Source organism: Sphaerodactylus townsendi, linkage group LG04, assembly GCF_021028975.2.
Source record: "Sphaerodactylus townsendi isolate TG3544 linkage group LG04, MPM_Stown_v2.3, whole genome shotgun sequence".
Lineage (NCBI taxonomy): Eukaryota > Metazoa > Chordata > Lepidosauria > Squamata > Sphaerodactylidae > Sphaerodactylus > Sphaerodactylus townsendi.
This window is the reverse complement of record NC_059428.1, coordinates 38915021-38940662: the sequence shown is the minus strand read 5'-3', so window position 1 is coordinate 38940662 and position 25642 is coordinate 38915021. Positions and strand designations below refer to the sequence as shown.

The window sequence follows — 25642 nt, the reverse complement described above, 5'->3', positions numbered from 1 at the left end:
GTGAAGCATAAAATATACTGCTAATGATTACATATTGGAATTGAATTTCACTCCATTTTACTCTTTTTCTCAGAGATTAAGATATATATGAATTTCCAGTTTACATCCTCTGTCACTAGCCCAGTGCCTATTATGATACTGACGGTTATTTGAAATCTGGAAAAAAAGTATTTAAGTCTCATTCTAACAAGCAGCGTTTGGATAAATCTTAACATATAAAAGCAGTAATTTAAATCAGACTATAACGGGATGGGAAAAATACATTATATAATACATATTTCTTATGACATTAAAATGTTTTTGAAATTTGAATTTAATACACAATTACACCATTTCCTTTAAAAATTTGTAACACTCGTAGTCCCATCCAAAGTGTGTGTGTGTGTGGGGGGGAGGAAGGCTTGTGGGTGTGGTTTTCATGCCAGCAAGTTTTCCCACTTATCCTAGCAGAGGCGGAGATGTGCTGGACCTGGAAGTCCACAATGTGGCAGGGCTGCACTGGAATCCCATTCAAATGCCAGTTTGGGATAGGGTGAGCCAGGGCATTCCTGGGGGTGAAGCTGACTTTAGTTGGCTCCCTCCCAGGATTGAGGGCTGCTAGCGCAGCACACTAGCCCTCGGACTTACACCACACTTTCTGTACTGTATGACTTCACCCCAATGGTGCTTTTTGCCAGTACAGGTTTCAGGGCTCTTCCCTGTTCCCTGCGCCACTGAAAAGCCCTTTTGGAGGTGGGTACCACATTGGCGCTGCAGCACACCACCTCCAGGCTTGGATGGGGTTGTAAATTAACTATGTCAGGGAGGGAGCAAATTTAAATCTGGCAAGAGTCTTGTTTCATTCACTGTCCATTGTCTAACCCAGGGGTAGGGAACCTGCGGCTCTCCAGATGTTCAGGAACTACAATTCCCATCAGCCCCTACCAGCATGGCCAATTGGCCATGCTGACAGAGGCTGATGGGAATTGTAGTTCCTGAACATCTGGAGAGCCGCAGGTTCCCTACCCCTGGTCTAACCCACTGACAAAACTTATGAGGCCCCAGAGCAGAAAACTCTTCAATTATTTAAAATTTAAGGTGGGGTTTTTAAATGTACCCAGGATTTTTGTCTTTTGCTGACTCAACAGAGATATTTTCTATTGACATCAAAGGAAACAGAACTAGAAACTTCATGAAATAAAGTTAAGCAAAGTAAAAGGGGAACAAAGCAAATTTTCACATCACCCCTTCCCTGAACTCTTCACAGAGGTCTTTCAGGAGTAAAAAGACAGATGAGGAGTCTATACAACCACGATAAACAAGTGGCCAAGATTTTGCTGCACACTACCATTTCAGGTTGCAGATAGTGGTTGGATGTTTGTCCAGTTAGCAACAGCTTGTTTGAATAACTCGTTGCAATGGTAGCCTTGTTTCATATTATAATTTGTTTTCTTTTAGTTTGTATATAAAGTATATAATGGGAGGGGGGAATATCCTCATGTACTGCTCCAAAAAAACATTATGTTGTATTTGCATGGGGAAAAAACGCCTTTGATCTGTTAAACAAAGACAGTTTTATAATGTTTATGTGTAAAGGAAAAAGTTACGGTTGCCTGCATTCTGGAATTTCCTGTAATGTAGTGACAAAATTAACGAGGCAGTAAAGGAAACAAAGAAATGAATATGTAGTATTGTTTCTGTTAGGTCTCAGGTTACTAAAGACTTATGCATACAAACAGTAACTCTTTTAATTACAAGTATATGCTTTCTTTCTTGTTTAATACATACAATACATGATTTGGTACCATCACATTGCGTGACACTCTGACTCTAACCATACCAGACAATAATGTGAGGTGAGGGAAGCGAATGGAAGGGAAAGGCAAAACATGATGAAGCCATATTTGAAGAAATACATTGTTAAAAAGAGACAGCAAAGAGAGATGGAGCAGCTGTGTTTTGTATCTTACCTTTGCTGTATCCTTTCTTTTAATCACTTGAAGTTCCTAAGTGCCGCCATTTTGGACTAGGTCATACACAAGGGAAGCTACCAGTAAACAAACACTGGATTAGAGTGTGGCTCCATATTCTACAGCATTACATACACATAACATGATTACGTTATTACAATAAAAATATGTTTATGATTAGAACAACATTTGAAGGAAGATCTCTGAAAGCTTGAGGGGAACCCTGAGACAGAAAAAACTCCTGCTATAAATATTGTTTGCTCCTGCTATAAATATTGTTTGCTCCTGCTATAAATATTGTTTGCTCCTGCTATAAATATTAATTTTACTATTCCTGTTATCAAATTTATTCTGTATTATTGTTATTAATATTCTGAAACAGAACAATATAAAGACCAAAATAAGTTTGTAAGAGGATTAAAATAGACAATTCGGAAGAAACAGTAATAAATTTCAGGTTGAGTTATACACATATACAATGATATCATACCAAGAATGTTATGGTATGATATCAATGGTAAAATCAGGAAAAAAATTACATATACAGTAAAAAAAAATCAGACAAACAAGACCCTTACTGATCTAGTGATTTATACTAGATATGAGAGTGTTTCCCAACCAGGTATGGCTTCTGCATTAATTTAATGGGGAAATGATATTAATGAGGAACCACTAAATGCATGCATCAGGGGATGTGTGAAAATCTAGAATGGATGATTATTTGAGAATTTATACAAAGCAAATTTCATAACCAAAAAAGAAGATTTCATAAGAACATAAGAACTAGCCTGCTGGATCAGACCAGAGTCCATCTAGTCCAGCATTCTGCTACTCGCAGTGGCCCACCAGGTACCTTTGGGAGCTCACATGCAGGATGTGAAAGCAACGGCCTTCTGCTGCTACTGCTCCTGAGCACCTGGTCTGCTAAGGCATTTGCAATCTGAGATCAAGGAGGATCAAGATTGGTAGCCATAGATTGACTTCTCCTCCATAAATCTGCCCAAGCCCTTTTTAAAGCTATCCAGGTTAGTGGCCATCACCACCTCCTGTGGCAGCATATTCCAAACACCAATCACACATTGCGTGAAGAAGTGTTTCCTTTTATTAGTCCTAATTCTTCCCCCCAGCATTTTCAATGAATGCCCCCTGGTTCTAGTATTTCAAATGGAACGACTTATTTAATGCACTACTTTAGCTATACTTTCATGTCTCACATGTGCCAATTAGTATAAAAATATTGGTAGAAACTGTCTAAACAATCCTAAGAACCATTGCTGAAGCAAAGTGTTACACATTCAGGTCCATACTTGTTATGGAATATGTTAAATGGAATTTGTTTTCAGTTTACACTTACAGTCCAATCTATGGGGCACTGAGTTGTGGAATTGGCACAGTTTGCCTCTTCACCAGCACAAGCTGCACCCCAGTTGGCAGAGAGGGCAAAGACACCAGTGGTCAGCTGCCCCTTAGTTCCATAAGCATGACACCCAGTAGTTGAGGCCGGTGCAGAGATGTGCTGGCATCCAAGCAGATGCTGATGAGGATGGGACAGGTTGGGGTGTTCCTGGGGATGGAGTTAATGTTAGTCAGCTTCCTGCACAGGTTTGCAGAAAGTTATGCTGCAGCCCTGGGCCTGGGCTTACATCACCCTTTTGGGGTCATTTAGCACACAGGAGTGTTTTCTGGTGGTGGGTTTTTTGTTTTTGCTTTTTCTCCCTCCTCACGCCACTGGAAAGTTCTCTGGAGGTGGTGGGACAGTACAGCAGCAGTGTCGTCCCTGGCCTCCTGGGGTTCTGGATTGGGCTGTCCATTTTTAAATGTATGAGACTTTACAATAGAAACAAGTTGCTTATATTTGGAAAAACAATGGCAGTATTTAGACTGAATTTTTCATTATATTCACAGCCTGGGGGGAAAAAAGAAGCAAACCAACAAATAACATAAAGAGTAAAATTAAATGGTATTCTGCAATGATACCTACCAATATAGCAAAGGCTGATTAGTTTGGAAAGTATATTAATGAGTCTGATGTCATGTTGTAGGTACGTACCCTAAGTGCATTTTTATTTGAGGCCTATCAAAGAAAAAAGCTCTTCTGGCTAAAAGAGATTTGAAGATTGAGACAAACCACTGATCACTTGAATGAAGTCTTTGAAACATATATAAACAATTTTTTCCTTTTTAAACAATTAAGAATTTTCAGCCTTATTTTCAAATTTCCTTCACTGTTTGCCATCTAAAATTTAGCAGTAAAACCTGTCCGGTTTGAAGCAGAAGGGAAAAGTCAATACAGTTCATAAAAGAAATAGATCAGATCACATTAAATAGCTGAGACAGCTAAACTCCATGTTACAAGTCATGGGTTTATTTAGTCACGTTAGGATAGAATAAGAATAAGAATTCATACTTTGTTTTACCCTTCAGCTGCAAAATAAAATCCTGCAAAAACGTGTTAAGCAAATAATGAGAGGCGCCAACCTGCCTGCTTAATTGATCTTCAAACTGCTAGAAAGGTTATTTTCTTACCTTACACTATGTCTTCTGCAATCTGACAGTGTCATTCAGTCAGTCATTTTAATGTCAGCTACTCTTTTATTACACAGAATTCAAGTAATAATGAAACTGTCCTGATCTGCCTGCCTTCACTCCATATAGTGTCTATATTTATACACTTATGCTTCTATTTGAATCTATATTTATCTGCATCATCTGCCTACAGTGCATCTGTTTCTCATACACATATACAATATATGTATACACCCTTACAAACACACACACACACACACACACACACAGACACACACACATAAACAGGCATTCCACTGAGTTTAACCATTTGTACGTATACACATCATGTCATACTTCCAAAATGAGCACAATAAAAACAAGAAATCTGCATAGAACTATATAATAGTATGATGCATGCTTATAGATATACACAAATACAAACACACATATATATGAACACCCACCCACCCAAACTATACCAAGCTATCTGAGCAATAAATAAGATGGTAAATGAGCCATCACTGAAGGTGTGATTTGGCAGCGTTGTTCATTATTGAGCTACAGGCTAATTGTTCTTATCTTAAATTTACACTCTGTTGCAATTATGCACTGGTGCCCGGCAACAGCTGTTAGTTCTTTTACAGCCATGTTGTAAGGTTACTATGAATGAGTCTCATTCACACAATGCTGGAAATGCTGGCTCTCTGCCTGTGCTCTTGCTTCCACACTGTGGCATTAGAACAGCAGCATCAACACTCAAGGATGTTTCCCACAACCACGCTGCAAGTGGCGGTGCCATTTTTCAAAGGTTTATTATGGCATTCAGAAGTGCCATCTCCACCTGTACAAGTGGCCTCGTTATTACAAGCAAAACATAAGGTGAAAATGCAAACCACAAATATGGGCAAAGGAGTTATGAGGATTGTCTCTGTAAAATGATGACTGGACCCTATACTGCAGGCTCCCTGTTCTCAACAAAGCACTATTTTAATATTTTTACTAAACCATCCAGGATCAAAAAATTTTTATCAAAGACAGAATAGCAGATTTTTAGCCCTTACTGTCATGCGGAAATATCTGGAACTGAGATCATGAAAAGTGCTAATGAATTGGAAACGAGTAATTACGTTTTTCCACTCTCGTGCTTTCCAACTCTCATGCACCCCTCCAACCCTCCCCTATTTGACATACGTCTAAAATAAAGTGGGACAGGACAGGAGGGTATTAGTTTGATTGTAGCTGGGATACCGTCCTGGCACTTCTGAATTGTTTTAAAGAATTAACTAAACGCCATGTGGAGCAGGATTTCTAATGTTCTATTGTTGTTCATTTAACCTTGTTGATTCTTTTGTTATGATGCATTGTTCAGGTTTTGCTAGCCGCTCTGAACCTGATGTTAGGTTGGTCAGACTGGGGTTCTGAATTCAATAAAATAAACGTAATATATATATATATCAAGGTTTGTCAAGAGAAGCATAAAATATATTTGTACAGTCTTTTTCAATTATAGAGTATTTACATTAGTGCACAATAATTGTTATAAATTGCAGGTAATAACTTGCACATTGCATATTTTACGTACTTGGTTTGAAACATTTTTTCTTTCAGATTTCCTTTTGGAACTACTGACTGCTGAGGTTACTGACCATTAAAAATATACTCCATGAAAAAAATCATTTCTTTTGATTTATGACAGAACCTATTTAAAACCCTAATGCATTAAATAGTTTTAAGGCCTGTAATATTTTACCTTAAGTATATATACTGCAATCTTATTCATATTTATTTGGGAATAAGTTCCATTTAAGTCAGAGAATTTTACTTCCCAATAAAAATGCATAAGATGGGCTGGTAGTCATTCCATCTGCTATCAAAAATGTTGTGCCATTCCATTTTTTAGGTTGATTAGTTGTTTTGAAACCAGCAAACTTGAAGTCACAACTCACTTAATTGCCAATGCTTTCAATCACAATAGCCCACATATAAGTTTATTTGGATTGGGTCCACTAAGAGGGTTACAAGGAAGACACAACTTAAAAACACATTTAAATATGTTTAAATGACACTTCTTTGGTTTACATAAAGTCTACACAGCAAGCGAAGGGCATGTTGTTTGGAAAACTCATACTTTAAACTGAGAATATGAAATGCTGTTTTCATTACTATATTAACTATATGATTGTCATCCAAAAATGATACAGTATTTATGATTTTCAATAATGTATTAATGGGCAATGGCAAAACATTATATGCAAGAAACCACAACCAAAATGTATTTTTCTGAATATATGCACTTAAAGCTATCTGCCTTCTTTTAAAACTCTGTGCATAAAACATTATGTAAAGACAAGAAACACACATTAATTTTGTCTGTTTTAGAAAAGATGGTGAATATTGCACTCAAGAAGCAAATATAAACCCATATACAAATAATACTAAATAAATATTTGCTAGGGAGGACGAATCTAAGGAAATTTCCAGCACGTGCATGTTATTACTTTAATCACAAATATTCTTTGCTTTTTCAAACTTTAGTGGCAGTCTCTATTTTGGATATCCAGAAAATATAGGTCCCCTAGAATCTTGGTGTTTTGAACCTGTCATTCACTGATCGTTGTTCCCCCCAAAAATAATTTCTTAGTGATTTCAAGCTGCAATCTTCTGCCTGCATACTTCAGAACAAGACCCACAGAACTCAACAGAACTTACCTCTGAATAAACATGCTCAATACTAAGATATAATGAAACAAGCATTAACAAACACTAATCAGTAAGTCACATCTAAAAATTCTGTTTTTCTGTCAAGAGCAAACAAATGCATGCTTCAGTAAACATAAGTATACTTTTTGTAATTCTGGATGAGGAGAAGCATTGAACTCATCTGCAGGGAGAAATCAAGATTTCTAACTACTAAGGTAAAATGATACCTGTTGTCACCTTACACGCCACAATTTAGCCCTATCCAACATTATCTATGTACAGAGCACAGGACGTCAGTGTTAGGGATCCATCTGGAGATTCTTCTCTGAACTGCTAAAAAAAGAAGCTATTTCCTAATTTATCAGTGAATATATACAGCAGAGGTTTGAAATAAATGACAAGAGGATACTATTCCCCAAGGTCATTTAAAGCATATATCAGAGGAAGGCCATTACCTAGATGATGAAAACCCCAAGCCGCCCTCTCTCAGGCAGATCCTCCTGGAAAAGATGCTAAAATCTCTTCAACAACAACTGATCATTGGTACTTCCTAAGAAACAAAACCTTAAGCTGAAGATATTCATGTGCAATTTGGCAACATTATCACATCTCTAGGCACTAGCAGCTCTCTCATGTGCCCAATGATTTTTTTTAATTTGGAAAGAAAGCCAACTGTATGCTTTCAAAAATATGCTATCCCACTAATGCCCCAACCATTAAACCCTCAACTATAACACAAGAAATGAATTATAAGAAAGAAACATTTGTCAGCCTCAACAATAAAAAAAAGTTTTGCACCTCAAGAATCTTTTATAACAGAAGTCTGTAGTTTTAACCTTTTTTTTTTTGCGGGGGAACTAAAACTCCACAGATTACGGAACAAAAAGTTTCTATTTGAAACAGAAATATCGACAGATGAAGTTCAAAATGCTATAAAGGAATGCCCAAATGGCACATCTCCCGGGTTTTTGCACTCAATTCTACAAATCTTTTCAGGATCTGATTGTTCTTTGACTACTTCAGATGTTTCCTCACCATTTTGAGCAGGAAAATTCCCCCACTCCTGTGATAACACTGAAATCATCAACATTCTTATATTGGTCAAGATTTCTGAAACTAACACTATGCTGGTGAGAGCTTTGGGGTGGGGGGTGGGGAGGGGGGAATCAGTTTATGTTCTTATGACTAACTGGAATTAGAGGAATCTACTATATCACAACATTTGAGAAATGGGTTTTCCTCACTTGTCAAAATACAAAAAAACCTCCCTATTTTGCACTTTGTAGTATCACATATAGTACAAGAAAAAGGCTAAGATGAGGATGAAGACTGTAAGGGAAAAGTTTTAAGTAAAGCAAATGACTCTCAGTCCTATTACCATCCTTTTATTTGAATGGCTTCCAGCAAGACATGCAGGCGAATACATGGTCCACTGTTGCAAGCCGAAAACCACCCAAAGAGTTCTGCTGTTTTTTTAATTAGAGCTCTGAAAACAGTAAAAGTTCACATCTTCTGTTTGTGTGCTGTGCACATAGGACAGAGGCTCAAATATTTTTTTCCAGGGCTTCAGAGATGACGCAATTCAATTTTTAAAAAGCTAGTTCTTTTTGTACACAAACTTTGCTTTTCTTAGTAAAGTACCATTTGGCGGACAAAAATACCATAGAGGTCTTCAGAACTATATTTAGTTTTAATGTAAATATGACTGAATTGGAGATGATGATAATCCAGGAAGTGACAGTCAAATTTTCCATCTCAGTAGTAGCATGAGAAGTTCAAATAGCCATGGGTACAGATCTCATTCAATTAAGTTATGAATTCTAAATTGGAACAATTGTATATAGTATGGAATGATACCAAGAATAAAGAGCACTGAGATTCCAAAAGCAGAAATATTAACCATCAGAAATGAAGATTCTGTAACTGAGCAGCTGCAATTTGATATGGCTACGTTATGCACAAATTTAACCCCACATGAAGTCATGAAAGAAGCATATTCTACTTTCCTACCAACCTGATTTTTTTAATCAAATACATTCTGTCCTCTGACAAGACTAGATCATCTGAGAATCTGACTAAAATTCTGGAAATGCAGAAAAGAGGAGCTACACTAAACTGTAGGTAGATAGCAAGCTTTCCTCCACTACTGAAAACTCCAGTGAATACAACCATCATATAGATAAATGCAGACTTTTTCTTTGTAAGACAATTGGAAAATGCTCTGAGAGAAGTTCTAAAACTTGAGACTTTTCTACTCGAATCCAGTGGTGCTTTAAGATTTTCACATCCTGGGATTCAGGCACATCTTCCCGCAGAAGCAGAAACTTCTTCAGTGGGGTATTACGCAAAATTTCAGAAGCAGCATAAAGTCTTATGAATACTGTATAACAACTTTAGGTATAATTCTAATGTAAAGTTTTCTATTGCAACATAGATAATTCTTGTTCCGTAAAACTTCTAGGGATTTCAGTTATAGTTACACCATCAAAAGAACAATGAGTTAGGCTTTGTGAAAGTGGCCATTCTACATGGAGTTACCCAGAGTTTTCCGTTATAAAACTATAAATGATCATCCATCTGGCTTTCTGTAAAAATATCTTGGTGCTCACATTTCTTTCTTTTAAAATTGTTGCTGGGGTAAGACAGGAAAGTAGTCAGACTGAGGAATCTGCACTTTGATAACCAAGAGAGAAAACTACTGTCAAATGCAAACAACAAAGGGAAGTCCAACTAGATAGCAATGGACACTTTCCACGAAGTGCTAATTCAAGAATGGTAAATGTGCACAGGGAAGATGGACACACAAATGTTGCGATTACTCACATCTAGACATGAAAATTTGTGTGCATGCGCACAGAAGCTTAAACCAAAAATAAAACTTCGTTGGTCTTAAAAGGCACCATTGGACTCAAACCTTTATCTGCTGCTTCAGACCGACATGGCTACCCACCCAACTCTGATATTGGTATGTAGGGACAGGAAGTAGGTGTTGGAAAATAACCAAGTAATGATCAGCAAAAAATATCTATTGCAGACCCAATAATAATCATTTGAATCTTTTCTGAATGTGGGGATTTGTTGCTGCTTCTGAAGCTACATATATTGACTTAAGATTCTATATGGGTTTGATAGCCCTTCGGGGATGGGGCGGTATAAAAGCCTCATAAAATAAATAAATAAATAAAAATAGTAGCACTCAGACCAATATGCACACATACTGCCCATGTTAGTACAGTAATTTTTTTTGTCAAGGACAGGAATCTGAGATTAGATAAGAATAGCGATAGTTCATACATTTGTTTCATACACAGTGTCAAAATAGGCCTCATTCAGTCCCCATAACAAGGTCTCTATCGAACACAGGGCAAGCAGCAAAGCCTATCATTTGAAAGACAGGTCTCAAGAAAAATGGGACATCACAGTAATTCCAAACATCACTGATTATTAGAAAATTGATTAAGTATACCATTGCTTGGGTAATTAAGGTCATTATAGTCATGTACATACCCAAAGCTATAGCTGGAATAGGAATAAACTTGCTCCTGCAAATCAAGATACACCTTTGCAACTGGAAAACCCTAGGTGTAAAGAAATGTCTCAAGAGTAGCATTTCATCAGATCTCTCTTTGTGCTAAATTACAGGTAGTTTGGAATTACAAGTCCATATGTGAGAAGAAAACGTACATACACTTTTAAAAGTACCACATACACACACACATGCATGAAGCTGTTCAGCATTTGCACATCTGAATAAGGGGTTAAAAGTCAGTCACTTGTAAGTATTCAAAACTACTTTTCCATTTATCCATGAAACCTGCTTTCTGTTTTAGCAGTGGCTTGTCCACCAAAAGGGACTTTGTTTTCTACTTTAAATGACACCTTGGGCAGACCCAAAAATTCTGAAACTGATAGTATGCTCAAGTTTGTGGATGCTATTTCCTCTTTTGTGGACTAAGCAAAGAGACAAAGTCTGTCACAAAGCGTATCCAATATTTGGCCCTTTCCGCACAGGCCATTTACGGCGCCCTGGGGACAGCAAAAACGCCGTCCCCAGGGAGCCGTTCGCACAGGCGGCGCTACTGCATTCCACAGCAGCGCCGACCTGGCTCCCCTCCTCCACCCCCAGGGCGGCGTCAGGCCGCCTCCAAAAACCTCCCACTCACCTCGTCGCCCTGCTGGCTCCTAAGACCCTCCCTCGCTGTCCTCCGACCCCTGGAGGTCGGAGGGCAGCGTGGGCGGGTCTTAGGAGGCCAGCAGGGCGACGAAGGCGACGAGGTGAGTGGGAGAGGGACGGGGAAAACAGCGTGTTCCTGGCGGTGCCATTCGCACCGCGCCGCCTGGAATGCGCTGTTTTCCAAAAGACTCTCTCCACAGACTCTCACCGGCCTCTGCAGGGGGCGCTCGCATGCTTCCGTGCGAACGGCCCCCACCCCTCCACCAGCAGAATTCCTGCCGGTGCAGGGGTGCCCTTTCCGCTGTGTGGAAAGGGCCTATGTAACAAGTTCTGATCTCAACTGTTGCAAAGTTCCACATTAAATCTGTGGAATGCAATTATGTGCATAAAGGTACATAAGATCAGACTCAAAGCCTGACTTTGGTGTTAAGTGAAGTCCCAGTTTTTACTGTATTAACATAGTCATTACTTTGTGAGTTTTCACAAAACAGACCAAGTTGCTTGCTCTAGATCCAGAAAACTTACTAAGACAGAAAACCTTTTGGTACAGTGAACCATGAAGCATGTTTAGGTTTTTCATAAATCTAATTCACCAACATGAATCCAGAAAGAGAGATGGGGTGGGATATGCTAACAGATTCCAGAAGAGGATCTGAACCACATTTCCATAGATGCTGCCTTCTTGTTCTCATTACATGAGCAGGTCAAGAAAAATTATACAAGGTTTCCCAGAGTGTATTTATTATTTGCATGTCAATACAGGACCATCTACATTGATTTATCTCTTTGTTTCCAACCATAGCAGTTGAGGCAAATCCATCTACAGATCTTTGAATATCTTTGGGCATTTCAGGCTAGGACAAGTTTCAGCTTCTATCAGACAACAAATCATGAATGTCATCTTAAACATAGACTTCAGGTCCATTGCTGAAGGAACACTGACACAATGAACATTCAGAATGTATACCCTCCACAGACTTTCAGATTAACTATTGGACTGCCTAGATTTGGCTAGCGCTGCACCTTTTCATGCTACTGATAAATAAAGCCTTTCTCCTGTGAGAGTTTAGCAATATGTAAGATATAGTGTATTTTATCAGCTTTGACTGATTAACCAGATTTGGCCTTTCCTGGGTCACTGTAGAAAGTGTTGTGGTTACATTCAGATTAGATTACTTCAATTCATTCTACATGAGAAGTGTTTGGAAACTTCAGTTGGTTCAGAATGCTGCAGCCAGGATATTGACAGGAGTAAATTGTAGTGAGTACATTACTCCCATCTCGCCTCATCTACAGTGGCTTCCAATTTGTTTCTGTCAAAATTCAAAGTTCTGGTGATGACCTTTAAAGCCCTATACAGTATAGGACCATCATACCTGATGGACTGTCTTTTTCCTTAAGAACCTTAATAACTACTGTAGTAAATTTAAGAGTGTGGGTAATTTCATCTTTTGAGACTACGCAGGTAGTAACCTGGGAAAGCGCCTCAGTAGTACCACCAAACTCTAGCACTCTTTTCCCAGGGAAATTTGCCTCTCCTCTTTTGTTGTTGTCATTTGTCAGTGGGTGAAGACTTTTCATTTCACTTGATATTCTCCAACAATCCTCCCTCCCACCCTAGCATTTATTTTTATCTTCTGTACTTATTTTATCTCTGGTTGGACTTGTTTTAATGATGTACTTGTGTGCTGGTTTCAATGGCTTTTAAGATATTTCAATTTGTATGTTTTAGAAGAAGAAGAAGAAGAAGAAGAAGAAGAAGAAGAAGAAGAAGAAGAAGAAGAAGAAGAAGAAGAAGAAGAAGAAGAAGAGGAAGAGGAGGAGAAGGTGGTGGTGGAGGAGTGGATTTATACCCCCCCTCTCCTGTAGGAAACTCTAAGGGGCTTGCAATCTCCTTTCCCTTCCCCCCACCCCAACAAACACCCTGTGAGATGGGTGGGAATGAGTGAGCTCTATAGAGCTGTGACTAGCCCAAGATCACCTACCTGGCGTGTGTTGGAGTGCACAGGCTAATTCAGTTCCCCAAATAAGCCTCCACAGCTCAAGTGGCAGAGCGGGGAATCAAACCTGGTTCTCCAGATTAGAGTGCACCTGCTCTTAACCACTACGCCACTGCTGCTTTTAATGTGTTCGTCAACTTGCAAACAAGCACATAATACAACAGTAAGTGCTTTCGTTCTGTATGTATGACTAGAAGCCCTACTTTTCAACCATACTGAGAACTCTGTGCATGTGGAACCTGCGAAGATCACTGCAAGCATGTAACATTCTGTTTAGGATTGATCAGCACAAGGTATTCTGACATTATGATGTCCACTAACACATGCTTAGTGGACACATACTGAATGTCTGCAGAAAGCTTGTGACTTAGAGAAAATCCTTCCATTGCTGATAGCTGCAGGAGACACACTGGATTAGAATTTCAATGATTGCTGCTATTTATTTTTCCCAGAGCATATGTTGCGCTTGGTAAAACAGGATTCATGGTCCAATCTAACAACAAGAAAATGGTAGGGTTCATCATCATGTTGCGCATTAAATAAATACCCCCACAAAGTCAATCTTCACTGAAAGTCAGAATCTCACAAGTCTTAATTGCTGAATTCTTTGCATACTTCTTCCTCACCATATAGGAGATAACATAAAGTGGTATGTTAACACCATCTTGACAACTATGTTAAGCACAAATAATGGGTTCTACTTTTATTTCTGGTATGCATCCACAACTGCCCAGCGTTTTTATTGCTTCTGAACAAATCTAATCTAATTTTGTAAAGTTTTCTGTGAATTTCATTTCCAACAATGTTTAGAGCAATACAACTTAGCAGATCAGAACATTAAAACTTGAACTATATCCTCTTACTTTCTTCTGAAATTAGCCATCCAGATAGTTGAGATAGTTCATATACTGTAGAAAATTTTCAAGTTTTCAGCTGACTGCTGGGTTATCCAAGGACAGACTGGCAGCTCTGGAGCTGTACTTCCTGCCCTTTACAGAATTCAAGCAAACTTTTCAATGATTATTTTGGGGTTGTGGTTTAATTTCCTATGTTATTGTTTTAATGCTCATAGTAGAGAAAAGAAACAATCACCTGCCTATCTAAAATAAGCAACATGCATCAAAAATAACACAGTACATTAGAAGCGTAACAAAATTTATTGTGGTCTCAGCTTTTGTGGACCAAAGCTCACTTTTCCAAAATCATGAAGTGCAGCTGGCCAAGTGGGCACTGGCATAAAAGCACTTATGCTATATAAGACTATTTGTTGTTTTTGCTGCAAGTGATATGTCTGACATTTTGTGTCAAAAAGTTAAGGGACGAAATAGGGCTGTCACCTGATTAAATAAAATTAGAACAGTTTTAATCAATTATTTAATTGATCAAATCTGCATATATTTGCCCAGGCAGAAAAGCAATTGTTGTGAAAACCCTTCCCATTTTTATATGATGCATGCATGTTTAACAGTCGGCACCATCTTAGAAGATGCAGTTCCTCTGTGTGGGAACTCTAAGGTAGCCCTTGCCACCTGCACTTTTTTGTAAGAACCTGAATTAAAAATTTATATATTTTTAAGATTGGCTACCCTGTTAATCAGGGTCACACTTTAAATCAGTCAATTAAATTTCACATTCCTGGAGAAAACATCTGCCTCTACACCTGGACAAAATGTACTAGTCCGCCCTATAGGCAGTTTTGTGGCAGGGACGCAGCAGGGCAAATTCTCAGAAAAAGAAAGAAAGAAAGAAAGAAAGAAAGAAAGAAAGAAAGAAAGAAAGAAAGAAAGAAAGAAAGAAAGAAAATAAAAACTATTACAAAGCTCCCCTAGTCTGACAGCATAATACAGCCACTTAATGGTTGCCCATTGTTCCCTACAGTGTTGCTATGGGGTTAAGAAAAACCACTCAAAAGACCCTGTAGTTGAATGTGGGTCTCTATTCCTATTTTAAGCACCTAATCAGATGGGGTTTTTAAACTTACAACATCCAATGCTTTCCTATACACCAAAAAAATACAGATATTCCTGCGTCTACATCTTTATTTTTCTTTCCTGTTTTGCACTTTCCTGTTCTCTTGATTTCCTTTCAAAACTGTCTCTCAGCCAGTATTTCGGGGGGAAGGGAGGGGTGCTAAATAAAGATCACAGCCTATTCTATTATGTCCTCTTCTTTTTTTTCTTCTCCTTTCTTGCATTTGAGCAATGTTGTGGCACCTATTAACTACCAATGTTTTCAGAATGACATTATACAAGGTGCAGGCTGTACCACTGTGCCCTAAAAATATCAACAGCTGCATTAGTCTCACAATAATTAATGGCAGGCATTATGCAAATGACAACTTTTTCACTGCAAAATAATGACATTTCTTCATTTTGAACAGTTATGCAAAACAATGAATTGGGAATGATAAATCACACAGGAGAATTAAGAAAGCCATAGCGTTCCTGCCCAGGCAGGCAAAAGGCAGACAAACAATTTAGAGCACATTGTTTGTTCTTGCATCCCTGTTAGAAAATAAATAAAATCATAGACAGCCAAGCACTGGAACCTATATGGGGTTTATGCTTCCATTCTTTAGGAAAGGGTGCATAAAGGGTGCGTATGTTAAATTCTGGCTTACTGCAAGCCACAAGCAATTTTTTTTCTTTATTAATCTTAATAAGTCATTCACTCAGAAACTAAAGTCATGAGGCAAATAAAAAGGATCGCGTGTCATTCTCCTACACATTAACTAATTTATTATGCAAGTATCACAATGTATAGCAATTACTGCCGCTCAAAATAACAAAGTCATTTTCAATCTATTTTATTGCTTTGTACTTGGGCATTTTTGGTAGCATTTTATTGTCTTACTCAACAAAGCTTTCTGAGCAAAAGAAAAGAAACACACCAACTAAGAGCTCTTTTTGTGGCATTCTGTTCTGTACCACATGAAGACAGAAGAATACAATCTTCTGGCACCCCTTCCTGAAACCGTCCCTAAGACAAGGGATATGCTTCTTCACGGAACTTCTATAGAATGACACAGTGACTGAAGTTCACTGACAGCAAAATCCTGGTGAATGGTTGCAATGGGACACGTTCCTTTGCCCACAATGCATCCATAGGACTTCCTCTATCAAATTGAACTGGCTCTGGCACGGAAGCTTCTCTGCATACATTAATGTGATGTTGGGACATCTGTTCTCTTAGTTTTAAAAAGTGGAATTAGCAGCCAAATGGGGACCCATTTGTATCAGAGTCCTGGCAAGTGGGACTGAGATTTTTTTTAAAAAAATTTAATCCTTCCTGCTACACAGTTTTACCAAACAAACCCAATCTTCTTACACTGTGGTTATACCTGTAAGGGCGAGGGGTGCAGGCAAGGATTGTTATTTTCGAAGCTAATAACACTGTGGAGTAGATGAGCAAAACTGTGCAGAGGAGGTGATAATATTCCTCTTCAACCAGACCATTGCTCTGATTTGAACCTGGAACATCCTAAAAAGGGGGAGGAGGTATGATCTCATTTTTTCCCCTTTGTTTATTATAGCTCTCCCAATCCACCTTATTTGCTCTCTAATTTAGAATTGAATGAAATCTATTCTATTTTGACAGATGAAAGTAGTGTTTCGAACTCAAGCAAATTCCTGGAGTTTTGAAAGTGGTGCCAAAGAAAGGTGGAGTTTGAGCTCAGTGGGGGATGCGATTCTACAAATTCTATTTTCCAAATACCTCTCCAGGGAAAACTATCTCCATGGTTTGGGGATCAGTTGTAATTTCAGGAGGTCCTCTGTTACCAAATGAACAATGAGTTACATGTGGGTGGCCATTTACCTTCAGCTCTGGGTCATTTGAAACCTGAATTTTTATATACACAGACTGCAGACTGATATTGCATTTTCTTCCTACGAGAACAAGACTATTTATAAAACTTTTATAAAAGGTAACTTATCAACTACAAATAAATAGACTGAAGGCAAGACAGAAAAGATATTTCAAAGATAGTTTTCAATCAAAATACTTGGCAAGTAAAAATATCTTGAATATCTACTTTGGCAAGTCCAAATTCAACAATTACAAAAATCTTTGATAATTAAGATGCCCAATTATGTGTCACTGCTGGCTTGTGAAGAGTTGTGTGGGTAATGTATTGTCGAAGGCTTTCACAGCCGGATTCAACTGGTTCTGGTGGGTTTTCCGGGCTGTGTGGCCGTGGTCTGGTGGATCTGGTTCCTAACGTTTTACCTGCATCTGTGGCTGGCATCTTCAGAGGTGTATCACAGAGGGAAGCCTGTTACACGCTGTGTCTGTTAGAATACAGCCATGGTTTCTCTATAGAAAAGACAGAATCACATAAATCTAAGTAGTGTGATCCACTGGCAGCATCCTCATACCTAGGAACTGAACCCAGCTCACAGATTACGTGGATGGATGCTGCCAAGACACCTAGCAGCAGGGACACAGAAACATGTCATATGTAAAGTGGAACAATTTTATGCATTTTAGTTGGTTACACTGCTGTGATTAAAACTTCCCCAGTCCACAAGAGGTCCATTTCACATCTCCCATGTAGTTTTGTTCCCACATCATTTTGGATCTCATGGATGCCAGCATCACTCAGATTGCAAGAGAAGTCCGAATCTGCATGACACCCCCCACAGATCTATTCCCACTACCCACAATGGCATATCATTTATGAATAAGAAATTCCGAAGCAGGATGTTTTGGTGATTTACCCACTTGGCTCTTACTAAAGTTTAGCAAATTGGCAACTGAACTACTCATGGATGGAAGTCAAACGCAATGTATAGTTACGTCCAAAGGCAAGGTGAATGCATTTTGCACATTCCTCTAAAAACAGTACCATCTTTTCCTTGCTGCCTCAATCTTGAAGCATTTCTAAAAGCAATACTTCATTATAAAGAAATGCTGAAGAATAACTACTTGCTAATAACAGTAAGCAAAATATCCTGTGTATGCTTGCACAGAGGGGGGAAATCATGTCTCCATCTTATTATCTCCTTCATTGTTGTTTTAATATTCTATACCCTGTCTCCATCCCATATACTTGGAGGGAAGCTGTTCTTAGCTTCTCATGCTAAGTTAATAACATTTTGCAGTTCCTCTTAAATAAAATCCAGCCCATGCTGGATCAATAAGAATGATGCCTATTTCCCTAATGGCAGCCGATTGCCATTTGCTATTCAAATCAGACTAGATAAATTACAGTACATGTCAAGGAACAGGCCAGTGAATTAAGACAGGCCTCCTGAGGACCAGCGATATTATTAATCTTTTAAGACACTATCATATTTCTTCTTGACAGTGTGCGCAGAAGCACAGACATGCTGCACCCAGATTGAAATATCAGCTGCTGCAAAAATCAATAGCCTTAGAAACAATAATTCTCAGCTGCAATGCCCTCTGTAAGCAATGCTCGTTCCCCTCTATTCTACACCCCTTTCTTAAATGCAGTGTATTTGTCAGAAAATAAACCCGAAGTGGGGAGCCCAAATGTCAAGTGTTGAAGAAGACATTGTTATCCTCTAACAGTGATGTTCCAGTGATAATTCTCTACTGGGATGCAGCTCCTGGAAGCACTGTGTGGAGCTCAATGTCCATGTAGTGCAATTTTATACTCCCCAGTGCTACATCTTTCTCTGCAGCCATTACGAAGGCAAACACATCCAAAGCTCCTGCTGTCACAGGAAATATGACTACATGAGTCTCAGTTGCAGAGCTACTGAGGGAGGCAGCAAAGGATTTAAGTTTAAAGCACACACACACACAACCCCCCCCCCCCTCCAAAAAAAGTCTTCTTTTTCCACACAGGCAATAGTGAGGAGTGTTTCAAATTATTGTGACACCTGTGCAAACATTCAGTGAAAGAGCCTAGGATTTTTAAAAATCTTCCCAGATCCTTGACAACCGGGAGTCCGGAGGTAATTTAAAGACAAGTACATTTATTGCGGTATGAGCTTATGTTAATGAGAATCAACTTTGTCAAATGTCTATGCACACAAACACAGAGATATGAAAGGAAAGGGTAAGTTTCCTTGGGCCACCCATTTCCTTCCTTCCTTCCTTCCTTCCTTCCTTCCTTCCTTCCTTCCTTCCTTCCTTCCTTCCTTCCTTCCTTCCTTCCTTCCTTCCTTCCACAAACTACCCTAATACCTAAGTATTCTGCACACATACCAGCCAATATATTGGAAGCCAGAGGTTGCCCATCTACATTATCCAGACCACCTGAACAGCTTAAGACTAATTGGTTACAAAACACCTACAATCTCCACACTGGCCTACTGTATTCTCCTGCATAACAAATCTCCAACTCACTGACACTAGCTGAATGTTGCATGGCTGGGTTAGTGCATTTAAAGGGTTATGCGAGTTACCTGTTTCTTAACTTGGTGAACATATGTGCTCTTCTAAAGAAAATGACAGCCTGGCCTTTCCTTAGAAGAACACTAACAATGGTGGCAGCGCTGGATGTCCTTTGGATGAAAACTGTACAATACACAATTAGGAATGACACTGTACAATACACAGTTAGGAATGAACAGAGTACTAATCTAGTGTTAGCAATAAATACAAAAAAATCTGGGGTTTGTTATTATCTGGAGGCACCTGTGTGGCATTAGGCAAGGGATGAAAGTGGGAAAACCAGCAGCATGCCACTGACAGAATGAAACTGATCAAAGCCAGATGGACCTACCTCTTGCATTCTCTCTTGGCTGTTACCAAGGTTTTGAAGGCTGCATTGCACTCTACATACAAGGCTTTCAAAAGATGTTAGAGGTTTTTTTATCCTATCTTTGTTTTTGTATAGAACATTTCCCATCTACATATAAAAGCATGTTAATATAAATTATGTGGTGTTTCTGTACACAATTCAGTGCTTGCACTCATAACTTACTCTGGAAACAAAAAAAACATGCAAATAAATGGGAAAGAAAAGTTTCAGCAAGAATGATCTGTGTACCCATAGCAGCCTTTACAAAGTATAAAATTCAAGTTTAAAAATGCTGGTTCACTGACACTTCGGGTAACACTGCTATTAGTACTCTGTAGAACGTGATCTGTACTGGACAAGACAGTAATTGTAGGCCAGGTTGAAAATAGCAGGAAAAGAAGACCCAACATGAGAAGGATAAAAGAAACTATTGCCTATTACCAATAGGTCATTTTGGAGAACATTAACTCATAAGGTCGCCGTAAACTGAAAATGAACTGACAGCAGTACACACACACACACACACACACACACACACACACACACACACACACACACACACAGAGAGAGAGAGAGAGAGAGAGAGAGAGAGACCCTTCCGCACAGGCAGAATAATGCACTTTCAATCCACTTTCACAATTGTTTGCAAGTGGATTTTGCCATTCCGTACAGTAAAATCCAGCTGCAGAGGGCATTGAAAGTGGATTGAAAGTGCATTATTCTGCATGTGTGGAAGGGGCCAGAGAAATACTGTGAGGGAAACTGTTAACAGAAAGAAATACAGAAGACCCCTTATTTTCAAACTGATAGTGACAATGGAGAGTGGTGCTCCAATGCATTTTTATTAGCCAATTTTCTAGAAGAACGTATACAAAACAACGTGCAACAAAACAATCATGTCAATATTAAAACCTATTTAAATACACCTATAAACAACTGTCAAAAACCAAAAATGTCTCAGTTTTTAAAAAGACCTAATTTTAAAAAGCCAAAAATTCTTCTTGATTTTAACAGTGGTGTCTCTGAAGGGAAGCAACCAGAGTTCTTGTTCACACTTATTTTGTTCTGATACCAGCCAGACTTTGTTAGTTGTGCACTTTACATGGAGGCAAATTACTGATGCCAGGACTGAGTTAAAAGAATTACAAATTGGAGAGATTTCTATTTTTTTTTCAATTAAATCTTGGGAAAGTCAAAGACAGCCATAAGCTGTTACTGACTCATACGTTTCAGTGGTCCAGTAGTAATCTCATTCCAATTGCATCACAGTTGACAACTTGGCAATACATACACCCGCAGTTTTCTGTTATTACAGAGGCCAAAGACTGAAGTCCCTAGAGAATTAACATTCTTGTTTTCACTGACTGACCTCTTCAGGTCTGATTCAGTGATATTACAAACTGGAAAAAGCAGCTTGTACTGCTGCTGTGCATAAGATAAATTTATGGTTTCTTTTATTAGAATTATTTGAATTAGCCCATTGGTCTAGATAGCTCAACTATGACCAGCAAGAGCTCTGCAGGGTCAGGCACAGAAAGATGTTACTCAATTTCTGCTACCTCAGATCTTTCAATGAATGTCTGTGATTGAATGTAGAATCTTTCAGGCAGGTGCTTTATGACTAAGCCACAGCCCCTCCTCACAATTACACTAATATCTCATATGCCATTTAAAAGGTTTACAGTCATACTCTAGCTTCCCAAAAAAAGCACTTAAGAAAACTAGCTTAGGCTACAAGTTCATAGCTCAGTGGAAAATAAACATGGGTTGTCTATGAGAGCTGAACAAACTCTATCTCATAAAAGAAATAAGGGGAATTGTGAATCCATCTGCCACCACTTTCTCCTCTCGCAACCCTCCCCCTGCCCCAAGCATTAGCCCCACCCCCCGGGGGGCTACTCCTCCCCTACCCAAATCAAAGCTGGGCCCAGGTTGCTGCAGCCATGTCCCTATTTGTAAAAAAGAACACACCAAACAAACCCCCAAGTGAGCAGCTTGCTCCGGAGCAGCAGGGAGACGATGGGGCACTCGGCGGGCAAGGGAGGAAGGTTAGCTAGCTACGCCGTGTTTGCTGCTGCTCTGCCACCCAGTTTGGCTGGTGTCTCCCAGAGTTTACAATGGCAGGCAGAGGCTCTGGCACTCTGGCTCCTTTTTCAAAGTTCTGTTTTGGTCTGCACTCAGGGCTCGCACAGGCTTTTGGCTGCCTCCTGCCGCCACTGCCTCCAGTTAAGGACCAGAAAACCATTTCTTTGCCTCACCAGCGAAGGTTTGTTAGTGCCAGGTCATGTGATCAAAAATCAAGTCTTACAGAGTATTTTTTTTCCTCACTGGGAGCTGTGTTTGAGAACACTGCAATAGTAACATTGTGGACTTTTGCTCTGATCAATGTGGCTCAGTCCAGACTACATGCCAAATAAACTAGTAATTTAAAGATGGTACACATTTTCTCAATAAGCTCTGACTATCAGGAAATGATTTTGTTCAAGTGCTCATTAGAGCCTGGAAGAGATGACCACTCCTTCGAGCAGAAGGATAGTTATCTGGTGCGTGCATGAAAAAGAAAACACAGGTTTGATTTCTGCTGAAACACAGAGAAGTAGACAATAATGTAGTTGGCTTGAATTACCTTTAGGGTAGGGTATCTCTGGGATCTGATGTAGGGTAGCAGATGATCTGCCCTTTAGAACAGCTCCTTTACAGCTCCCTGTAATCTTCCTGTGTTTTTGTAAGTAACCTATAATAATTCCTTAAGAATCTAGCACTTTTTTCTTGCAAGGGGCATCAACATGGAAATGCTCTAGCTTTTAAAACTTCTTACCACTCAAAACTTCTAGCATCTGTCCTCACATACAAAAATCAACCTTGTCAACAGTTCATAATCAGCCTGGACTCATTAACATATGCCAAATTCCATTGAAAGTATTGTACAAGGTAGATTTTACCAAAAAACATTCTAAAATTTTGAGAGATCCAGATATAGCTTTTGTATTTTCAAGTAAGTTACTGAAATATTAACTTCTATAACTGATCTGAAAATGAGGTACAATTTCCCAAAAAGGGCAAGACACTCCTCTCCATCTTCAATCACAACATAGTTGTGTGACGTGATGCTGCAAGTTCCATAGAGCTCAAAAGTGTTCTTCTTCTTCTTAAATAGCTGCTATATCAGAACCAGAACTGATGGGGATTGCAGATTAGGGGGAAGAGAAGTTTAAACCTTTGTCCTGTTCCATTTTTCAAATGTGAAATGGTGCCAGGAAGCCGCTCATTGCTGTATTGAGGCAGACATGTAGATCCTGTATTCAGCACTTGCACGCTTGCCTCAACAGGGAAAAAGAAAGCACCACCGGACCATTTAGAGCTGTGAAAATGACATGGAGGAGAGGGAGGGAAATTGCTTGGGAGCACCGTACACACAATCCGTGCATCAGATTTGTTTTGGCCCCGAGGAAGAACACACCTGCATGGCTTGGAATAAAAGTACAAACTAATGCGTTAATGGGTTTTGCCTTAAATTTCATTTCAACTTTCAATCTATTTATTTCTCATCTTGAGACTGAACATCTGAAGTAGAATCTACCGCTGCTGCTCTGTGCCAATAAAAGGAAAGAAGGGAGACAATGCATCATTTGCTGCTTTTTACTTGCTTGGGAGAAATGAACATGACATCCCCTGCTTTGATACATCCTGCAGAAGGAGAACATGAAGTATGAGTGAGAGATTATGAACATGCAGTAGAGGGGACATGGTTTGGTACTGTCCAACTAATTTAAAAACAGCTACATGACCCTTAGACATTCTACCGTTTTAACCATAACTGATCGATACACCATATTTACCACCTGAGGTTATTTAAAGAGGAATACCCATATCTCTTGTTGTCATGAAACACAATTGTAGACAGGCAGACCCATAGTTCCAGTAAATACAAAACTATGGCTAGTAGCCATTTGAAAATTGTTTTGTTTTTGTAGCCAAACAGTTCCTAGTGCTTTGTTCAAGACAATTACTGATTACATTACAAAATTAGCAAACCAGCAGATTAAACATTAGATTTTACTAAGTAATTAAACTGCACTATCTTTTGGTGGAAATCTAGGACAGGATTAATAGAAAAGTAGCTCTTTATCATTGTGATTAGTGTTGTGATTTAATGATTGAGCCCTAATTCGATAACAAGTGTTGAGCAATAGCTGATGGGTGGTTGCATATCTATCTTGCTTGCAAAAAAATAGCACTGGATCAACATGTATTTGAAGCATGTTACTCTTGAATTTAATTTTTAAATGAATTACACATGCAGTGTCTTTAAATGGCTGTTGATGTTACCAAAATGTCTTTTGAAGGCCTCATAGTGTCAAATTCAACTTCTATGTCCCATAAGAACATAAGAAAGAGCCCGCTGGATCAGATCAGAGTCCATCTAGTCCAGCACTCTGCTACTCGCAGTGGCCCACTGCGATGCCTTTGGGAGCTCACATGCAGGATGTGAAAGCAATGGCCTTTTGCTGCTGCTGCTCCCGAGCACCTGGTCTGCTAAGGCATTTGAAATCTCAGATGAAGGAGGATCAAGATTGGTAGCCATAGATCGACTTCTCCTCCATAAATCTGTCCAAGCCCCTTTTAAAGCTATCCAGGTTAGTGGCCATCACCACATCCTCCTGCTCCTCATAATGCATAGATCTATTCATCTATTCATCTCTATTCTCAGTAACTTAATTGAGAATACAGCTGCTGTAAAGGTACAGGATTCTTGGATGGTTCTATATAAACTAAAGGTCAAGCCATGGATCTATCTATAATATACTGTAGTTTAGAAAGTAATCTGAATTTTTTTGGACTCTATCAATTCTACATTTTTAAGAATGAGTAGTATGAAATGTTGCTACAAGTTAGAAGAAACAGGTGAATGTGTGATTTTTTTTTACAATTTGTGTGTAAATTATTCCTTTTCAGTTACATCCAATCTGAATGTCTACCTGTCTTCTAACCTCTTCAGAGGCACATGAACTCAGTTTGTGGCAGTTTAACCAAAAAGAAAACACATATTAGAATGTTGTGGGTTTTCTGGGTTATTTTTTCCTATTATTTAATAAATATTTTATTTTAAAAATATTTTTAATAAATTTAATTTATATTTAATTAAAATATTATAAATAACAGTAAATGAACCATAATTTTATAGTGAATTATACTATTCAAATTTATATTTCATATATTGAAAATAATATGCTTAAAACAGAGATTACTAAAGACTCAGAACTAATGATCTGTGTAATACTCATGTAAAAAACTTCTGCCAAAAGACATGTAATAGTTTGTGCAATAGTAGCTGATGGGAGGGGAAGAGCTGTTATGACAAAATTACATACAAGTATGCTGGGTGAAGTCTGCACAGCGACAAAGGTGCTGAGATAACAGGCAGTATACAATTTCTTTTTTAAAAAATATATTAAATAAAATTCAGTATTAAAAACCCAGCCCACCATAAAAACATAGACCATAAAAGAGACCACTGTTGGACTAAACAACATTAAAAGATAAACCCTTCAAATTAAAGCCTGAATGAACAGAAATGTTTTGGCTTGGCACCTAA

General features: G+C 38.8%; 1 protein-coding gene across 1 annotated transcript in view; it reads right to left on the bottom strand.

The window, feature by feature from the left end:
• Positions 1-25642, bottom strand: part of ZBTB20 (zinc finger and BTB domain containing 20) — a 532799-nt gene that overhangs the window by 275042 nt on the left and 232115 nt on the right. The window contains exon 5 of the mRNA XM_048493332.1: positions 1950-2026. The gene's annotated coding sequence lies outside the window, so the exon portion shown is untranslated. The remainder of the gene's footprint in view (positions 1-1949; positions 2027-25642) is intronic.